General features: G+C 29.7%; 1 long non-coding RNA gene across 3 annotated transcripts in view; it reads left to right on the top strand.

Moving 5' to 3' along the window:
• The first annotated feature begins 274 nt into the window (after window positions 1-274).
• LOC106470332 overlaps window positions 275-9,030 on the top strand; it is a 21,284-nt gene continuing 12,528 nt past the window's right edge. Inside the window, exons 1-3 of one of the 3 annotated variants that reach the window (XR_002613017.1) lie at window positions 275-452; window positions 2,398-5,299; window positions 6,070-6,274. This is a non-coding gene — a long non-coding RNA (uncharacterized LOC106470332). The remainder of the gene's footprint in view (window positions 453-2,397; window positions 5,300-6,069; window positions 6,275-9,030) is intronic. The other 2 variants (XR_002613018.1, XR_002613019.1) reach the window with 2 other exon arrangements.

The following is a 9,030-nucleotide window of genomic DNA, read 5'->3' as shown; positions in this document are numbered from 1 at the left end:
CTTAACCTACTGAAAAGCCTAGAGTTCCTGTCGAGACAACTTCCAGAGAATCATCAAGGATCAAGCCGCCAGTGAATTCACTCGAATAGCCTCAAGATGGCCAGTGACAACTGGAATCTCAAATATAAAATAATTGAAAGCCTCATTTGTTAACTTAAGATGAAATATTGGTTAAAATGCTACAAAATATAACGGAAACTTAAATATGTGAATTTATGCAGTTCATCATTGTAATTAATAATGTTTGTCAACCGAGAGGTGGCGATTAGTCGACATAAAATGGAGGATGTTTTAACATTATATTTTTTTCTGATTGTATGTGTTGAGTTAAAACTGTGATTTCAGGCTGTAATTTACTGTTAGTATTTACTATAAATCTTGTTCATGAAAATAGTATTCTGATTTTCCATATCGGTCATATGTGAATTATAAGGCTCACTATTGAGAGTAAAGTAGGTCATGAAAATTTGAAATCGAATTCATGTTACTAATACTATCAGTATCACTGATTGTGATAGTAATACTATATTATAAATATATTAATCGTTAAATATCTAAGTTAGGCCAAGACTAGAGTAAGATGTAACTTGTAAGTACTGCAAAGTACAATATTAAACTAAGACTACAGTTTTAGTTTTATTACAATTTACAAGGAGCAAAGCAATCCAACTTGAAAGATTCAGTTATTTGCTACTTTTCCAGTGTTAGTTTGTTGTTTAAAAGATTTTAAAATTTATCTCAGAAATATCAGAAAATAAATTCAAAATGGTTAGCTGTAATGCCAAGAATAGCATAGTTTCACTTTCAGGATAGTGTAAAAATCAAGCTTCTTGCACTAATATTAGTTATCTACATTATCATTACATGTAAAAGCCAAAACATAAAAATTGAAATGTTGAGTTTATAAACAAGTGTTCACTCATGTTTTCATGATGAAAAAAAAAAGTACCTCATTTCTCTTTCTTCCTTAAATAGCATAAAACAAAAAGTACTCATAAACTGTTTTAATTTAACATTATGATTAAGAAACAAGATTTCAAATGTTGGATAAATGAAAACATTAAGATTTATTCAAAACAGTCATTTGAAATAGGAATATATGTTTTATTCTCATTAAGTAACACATTAAGCTACTAATAGCCAATGAACAGAGCAAGACATACTATTTTAAAATTAATATGTTGAAAAATTGCTAAAAAAATAATTGGTTTTATAAGGAAAAAATACTCGGTTTAAAAGGTTTATGAGTAAGGTTTGTTCTGTGTTATATGAAAAAGAAAGAGAATTGTATGGAATACTTGGTGTTACTATAGCGTACAATCTACACAGATACTATCATCATCACCATTTTAATGATTCACTAAATCATAATTTCTTCCTAAATAATTTTTATCTATCCACGTTTTTCTTCAGCAAATAATAATTTAATAAGTTGTGTGTTCCAAAAGAATACCTCAAATTTGGTTTATAACTATGCTAGTTTCGATTGTTGGAATTTATTTCATTCCAATTATATTTGCCCCCAAAACATTATGTAATGGTATCTTGTACTTTATTAGTTTAAAAGCGTTATTTATAATAAATAGTACCAATTGCAAATAAATGAAAGTTAAAACAGTGATGATAATAGTATCTGTGTAGACTGCATGCTATAGTGTAAATATCTTTGTAGACCGCATGTTATAGCAGCACCAAATACTCAATCTCAGTTTTTTTTGCACTTAAGTCTTCACACAAAAATATTTACCTTCCTAATGAAGTGTACTTCAATTTTATGATTTAATAATTTTGGTAAATCTGTTTGAAAATATCTGAGTTGCCCTCTGTTGTCTTAATTACCAAGATGTTTTACTGGAATACAGTACATATTAATGTCAGTAAAAGTTAATAATGAAAGAGGTGAATTCTTTGTGCTGAGTGTTAATTAAAATTAAAAAATAATATTTGGTGTTGTGATCGGTCTGTAGAAGATTTTAGTTCAGTAATTCTTCAACAGACAGATCACAATACCAAAATTTTTATTTTTACATCTTAGTTATAAAAGGATTCTCATGTTGACCTGTTTTGAGAATTGTATTAAACTGTAGCTTTCTCATTTTGAGATGTAGGTATCTTGTAAAAGATCCAGATAAAACTTACCACTGTACATAAATAGTTTCTTGTGTAAATAACTTGAGATACAAAAAAAGCTAAACATTTATTAACTAAAGTTATTAAAAAAGAATTCAATAACCAAAGCACTTTGAGAAGATAGACCCTGAAGAAGAAAGGTCTGTCTTTTGAAAGAGCTGGAGTGATTAAATTTCTTGCTTGTGATTTTTATATATTTTTATTTAGGTGTTTTTGTTGTTTCCTCAGTTAATAGTAAAATATTTGTTTAATCATTTGTAATTTAAGACTGAATTTTCACAAAATCTCTGGAGGCAGAAATTTGAGATATGGAAAAACAGACACCACTCCATTCAAGGCAGTGTTACTTTTCTAATAGGCTGGTCAGCCTGTAGAATAGTTTGCCTTCAGGTGTAGTTGAAGCTGCAACATTGAAGAAGTTTAAGAGGAGATTGGATAAGTATTTCAAAGAGTAGGAGTTGATATACAAAAGGAGTTCTATATGTAGTTTTTAAGTAGGTTAGGAATAGAAAAATGTGAGAGGTTTAGATTGTCCATATGACCTCATGTTTCTTGTAAAGTAAAAAAAAAGCCACTAAAAATAATGAAGTCTTGGTCAAATAAGTCACAAAACAAAATCCCAAGTACTTTAGGAAAAAAAACCTTCCTTCTCAATTACATCTGGGTGATCAGTCAATATAATAAATTATCTGTGATAATCAATTATGTCGATTAGTGTCACATAAAATTATTGAACAATCTAAATTGCAATTATATTGACTAATGTCACAAAATAATAAACTTATCAAAGTTAGCATTTTTGATTATTCCAACTATCCAAGTAATCAAAGTATTGCCATAATGATTTCTTAGTATTTTTTTTATGAATTCAAGGTTGTATAGCTCAATCAAATAGTGTTGGTGATTTTTAAGATTTTAGACTATTCCAACTATCCAAGTCTCCTACAAATATAATCCATTAGTTGAATGTAATTGACTAATGATCCTGATGATTAATAAATTTAAAACTTCCATTAATCACTCAGCTTTATTTTTGATTCATCCATGAAAAAGGAAGGTTACATTCAAAACATGCTTGTATTATCTGGTTTCTTGTTTTGTAATTAGTCTAATTATAATTAGGGTTGTGTTTGAAGGTTTGCTTACTAAACAGGAATTCAAAGATAGTTCTAATCATTTGAAGGTTCTTCCGGTAGCATTCAAGCAGTGTGCCAGATTCTTTTTTATCTTGTTAAGAGAGATTATTTGACAATATGTGAATAGTAGTCACACACAAAGGGGAAATTCAAGTGGTGGCTTAAATATTTAACTAAGATCTGTGCATGCTCTTAAGTAGTAGGTTAGACTTTGAAGTATTGGTTTTAGGTATCCATTAGTTTAAGATAATAGATGAACATGGTGGGTCAGATGGCATGTTGTCAGCATGTTCAATCTTTAATGGTTTTCTTTCATTTATTGGTTATTCAAAAGTAATATTACTATCTGGATGTTGAAATATATATCAAAATTATGAAAATAGTAGAATTTCTTGTTTCCATGTATGTGTTATTTATCAATACTTTTTTTTAAGCAACATATTTATTATGTGGAAAATATAAGCTTTACAAAGGATATCCAAATTAGTTTTAAATAGTAATTAGAAGTTCTTTATTAAAGATATTTCAACCACGAGGTAGTGGGAAAATAGTTACAAAGTAAGAAGAAAAGTATGGAGAATCAAGATCAGCTAGAAAGCAAAATCAACCAAATAATGTAAATTAAAAACTACTTTGAAGGGCATTTACAAATAGAAGTGGAGAGACAATCAAAAGGCTGTTTGGTACACAAACATACATTATGGGAAACATTGTTAATTAGCAGTTAATGAATCGAGAAGAAACATAAAGGTTTTTCTTTGCTTATACTGAGATACTTTAAAAAAAAAATACTATGTGAAATTCTAAGTTTATTAAGAAAAGTGTATATTATTTATTAATATTATGATTTCTGATATTCACATAGATGAATATTGAGTTAAAACATCCTCCATTTTGTCACAAACAAACTGATAAATATAATCATGCCTCATATTACAGTTATGCTTATGGCTAAGGAAATTGCAGTTTCCAACAGGAAAAAATACAACATTCTTAATTCAGCCAGTCAGCAATTAAAAATTGACAAGTACTATAAAAAAATCTTTGTCATCTCATATTTGTAGCAATTTCCAGTCAGCAGCAGTTTGATATATTTTCAAGTTAGCATTGATGATATTATTAATAAAAGCATATATGTCTTTGTAGAGTAAACTATATTTATTATACTAATAAAACTGTGAGCAAGTGCTCTAGGAGAAATTTCTGATTGTTTCTGGAGTATTTTTTAAATGTATCAGTCAGTGCTGATGTCATTTAGAAGTGCTGTTCAGGATATATCATTCCTGCATAAATTCCTTGGGAACTAGCACTATGTTTAATTTTAAGCTAAAAACACTGATGTTTTCTTCTCTCTCTCTCTCTCTTTTTTTTTTCAGGTTCAACAAGGTGGTTGAATTACTGTTGTTCAAGTCTTCAAAATAGAAAAGAAAACCATAAAGTTGATTATACAGTTGAAGATACAAGAAGGCCATTATCTCATCTGGTCACACAACATTATTTAAGCTGTTATACCACAATGCTGATAGTTGACTTAGGATTCTTATATGTTATTTACCATCATTTCATGTGTTTTATTCTTGAGTTGGGGTATAAGCTTTGATTGTATTATATCAGGTGTTCGTGTTTGTTTTGTCTTTATTTTGCATTTTTTATTCTGTTGCACAGGTTTTTAGTGAAATCAATGTTCAAACTGTTATTTCTTTATATGGCAATAACATATTTTGCTGTGGAAATAAATCTGTTTTTAACTGTGTGTTTTATTTGTATCTATAAACAGTTTTTGGAAAGATATCTGTATATCTGACTTGTCTGCATTGAAGTGAATATCAAGAATTCAAAAACAAAGATTTTCTTGTTTTCTTGTTATTAGATTGTTAATAGTTGTTTACTGTTATTTATTTCATCACTGTAAATAAGTGCAGATAAAAAGTTTACATTTTTTGGTTCTAATTTGAAATTCACATTCTTTGTTTTTTATTATAGGGGGCAACAATGTCATCAAGACCTACATTAATTTTCCATATATGCATAATGTAAGTTTTCAGTAATTGTTTTGGAACATTAGAAAATTGATATAATTTTGTATAGACATGATTTGCTAATAACATATATAAAATATGTAAATATAAAAATTTTGAATTTTGGATGTAATTTTGATCTTTTTTTTAGATATGGCTCCAGATAGAATTTAAGTTGGTTTTAATTATATATTTCCATAGTTTTGATAGAGTGTTATCCGATATTAATTGACTACAAGTTTTTCTTCTGCAATGTAATTTTTATTGAAGAAGTGGGGGTATAAAGAATGATTTGCAAGTTACTACTTTAACCTTTTCAGTGTGTCATATTTGAAGATATTCCTTCCATATTACTAAACAATACCAGAAAAACTTTAAATCTCAACTCCCTCCAATTTTACAACTATAAAGCATCTCATAGGAAACATTTTGACACATAATTGAGTGCATGCAGAATAATGCAAGTTTATGTATAAAGATCTTATTACAAGTAACTAAGCAGAAAATGTTTTCTGCCTCAGGAAATGTTTCTCAAAATAACATTTAAAATTAGTAGAACATAAAAGTTTTATGGAAGAGGCTCCATTAGTAGCTGTTGCTACTCTAGTAATTATTCCATTATTCTTCATCATGGTTTCATAAATCAAGTGGGACGTAGTCTCAAATTAGTTATGAAAAATAACTCGGTATTGCATTACTTGTTAGTTAAGGAGTGGCTATTTGTAATAAAAAAATTATAGTAGTAATAATTAAACATACTTTTTTTCCCCCAATTTGAACTTCAGCTGATGTTGCCAGATATGCTTACAGAAGACATTATTTATCCAATAAGACTGTGTAAAGATTACAAGAAGATGACCTGTAGTCTTATGGCTGCTTTATTTACAAAACAAGAAATGATCAGCAGTCACGTGACAGGGAAAAGACTTACCATGAAAAGTGGAGAGACTAAAGCAGTTTTGAACCAAGATAAAGTGAACCTAATTATTGGTAAGTTTAATGTTAACAAGATTATAAAACCTTCAGATTTAAGAAACAACTACAATGTATTGAGATTCTATGAATTGTGGCATGCTAGTCTGTATACATTTTTACTCTTTCACTGAAAAATAGCTGGTAGAAAAAGGTTACAAAAACTTATTTACAAACTATAAATCGTTGTAGCTTGAGTACCTCGGGAAGAGCGATTAAATTAGGTATAATAGGAAAACAATTTTAATTAAAACTTTTATTGTTCTGTTTGTTTAGGACCAACTATGATTTACAAAAAAAAATGAAGTGAGGTGAGGTGAATACCTGAAGTCAATGTGTTAAATGCCTATAGTGCAGAATTTAAACCCAATGCAGCACTCGTAGAAATCTGGTTTAGTATTAGTGTAGCGTGTTAATGTAACATGAAAATATATTGTATAAGTTCCCAAAATTTTGAGTGGTGAAGGAGTACTCACATTTTATGCTCTGTTCTTGTAAATTGATACAGTTATGGTTTTAGTGTCTCAGTGCACTTTAAAAGCAAGTATATTATGTGTAAAATGTCAAATAATATTTAATTAAGCAATAAAAAATGAACTACAGATCATGTAATTATAAAATCCATGTATTGTGAACCCAGAAGAAAGTACCCATTCTTAGTAATATCTAACAGTTTTGTTCTTCACGCATGAGAAGTTCAGCTCACCCTAATTGTAATTTTAGTCAAAATCTATTTACTTTAGTTATATTTATTATTATATTTATATTAAATATTACATTTTGGAAAGGAACTGTTGTGGTCAGGGCTTGAGTTGTGTAAAGTTATCAAGTGGAGCTCAGTTTTACAGCCCCTATGAGGGGGGTCTGAGGGGCATCAGAGTATCTTATTTAAATTATTTGATGATGTCACAATATATGTTGACACAGAAAATTAATTCAGATATAGAAGAATGACATGTTGGAAAGTAGGCCTACTTCATTACAGGCCTGCATAAACGATATGAATTGGTAAGATTGTGATAACTTATCTTTAAATTTATGTATGTCCTTTGACATACAACAACAGGAAAGCTCTCATAAAAATTTCTAACAAAAGGAGCAATCTCATACAACAGGAACGGCACTCCAGTTCCCTCCACCTCAACTCAAGCCCTGGTTGGGTAGAAAAATATACTAAGAAAATCTCAAGTGCACCTTGACTGTACCTCAAATGAAATAAAAAACAACTATTTTCCAATTTAAGTATATTTTATTTTGAACATTCAAGATGGTTATTCAGTACAGTGGATTCTTGTTAATTGCAACTGCTCTTAGTTAAAATTGAGCAAAAATTGTAATTGGCAGTATTTACGAGAAGTTACCTAACAAATGGACAGGAGGACTTCTGGCAAATTACAGAATTTTGCATTTGAGTGTAATCCACTATAATGTATAATTCATGTTTCCTTCATTTTTTTCATCTGTTCAAGCAGTAAACAAGTTTGTTCTTTTCAACACACCACTGTTTGTAGGAACTTATATCAACATCATCAACCTGTCTAGGTTTTTAGTGGTGTGGGAATTCCTTAAACTAAGTATAATTATGTTTTTGCCTGCTGAATCCCCTTTTCTACATTTACAGATGATTGAGGGCATGTACGGCAAATCCTAGTTACTCTAGGCACAGTTGGGTCCTCTTCGTCAAATTTTGTGACAGTCGTGGCCTACGAGTCCTCAGAACTTTGATTTTTTATATTTAAACATTAACTGTTTAAAATTGCTCAATTCCTGCATAAATTCTCTTGAATAAATAAGAACTGATGCCTTTTCTCCTTTAACTTTATCAATCCCAAAGAATTTACAGAAAATGTCTATTGAACCCTTACCATAGTCCTTCAATTCATTAGTTGATGGTGGAATATTCTCTGGAACCAACACATCAAAGAAATTAAATGATGTACCATCTTCATTAAACTATTAGAGATATTTTTCAGCATATTTCCAAGAATTTTATGATTGCAATACTGAAGCTCTGTCATTTGAAATAGAAACTGTATTATTCAGTATGGTCTTTCAGTGTGTCTAAACAATACTGAAACTGTGCACTGTTATCATTCTGAATATTTTTCAATACAGATGTATATAGACTAGCTTGACTCCAGTAAACTCCGCTTCTCGTATAGAGATAAGTACAAAATTTTCAGTGGTGCCAAAACATCAATCACGAATTATGTTATTTCTATAAACTTATAGTTTTGGCTGTTTGCTCCAGGAGATCCTTGGATTTAGCCCTATTTTAGAGTTGTTAAAAGAGCATCAAAATTAGTAATGATTGCATCTGAACAGTTGGTAAAAGATAGCCATTTTGTTACAAAAACTTGCTAAAACCCGTGTTTGCCTTTAGTTTGGCCTAGCATTTTCTGTGCATCTAATAATGTTGCTGTATTTGGCTGAATTATGATCGTACTTACAAATATCATTTAACAATGTCTGCTACTTCACCATGTATGGAATGGAATTTGTTGCTCTGTATCTGGACAAATTCCAGCCTTTTGGCAGCAGGATATCTAGACTTTATAAAAGGGTTTTCACTTTTGAATTTTGTAACAACACAATTCCCTTTTTTTTTCTTTTTATAACACTATCTCCATCAGTGCAAAGAGTGATAAGAGATTGTCAGGATAATCTTCTGTGGTTGAAGTGTCATGTACATCCTTTTTCCATTTTCTGCATCATTAAGAAAATGGATTCAACCCTTTTATTGATAACAGCTGTAGTATATATATATATATATA

This window comes from Limulus polyphemus, unplaced genomic scaffold (genome assembly GCF_000517525.1).
Source record: "Limulus polyphemus unplaced genomic scaffold, Limulus_polyphemus-2.1.2 Scaffold3948, whole genome shotgun sequence".
Classification (NCBI taxonomy): Eukaryota; Metazoa; Arthropoda; class Merostomata; order Xiphosura; family Limulidae; genus Limulus; species Limulus polyphemus.
The sequence above is the reverse complement of the archived record's forward strand: the minus strand, read 5'-3'. Positions and strand labels throughout refer to the sequence as shown.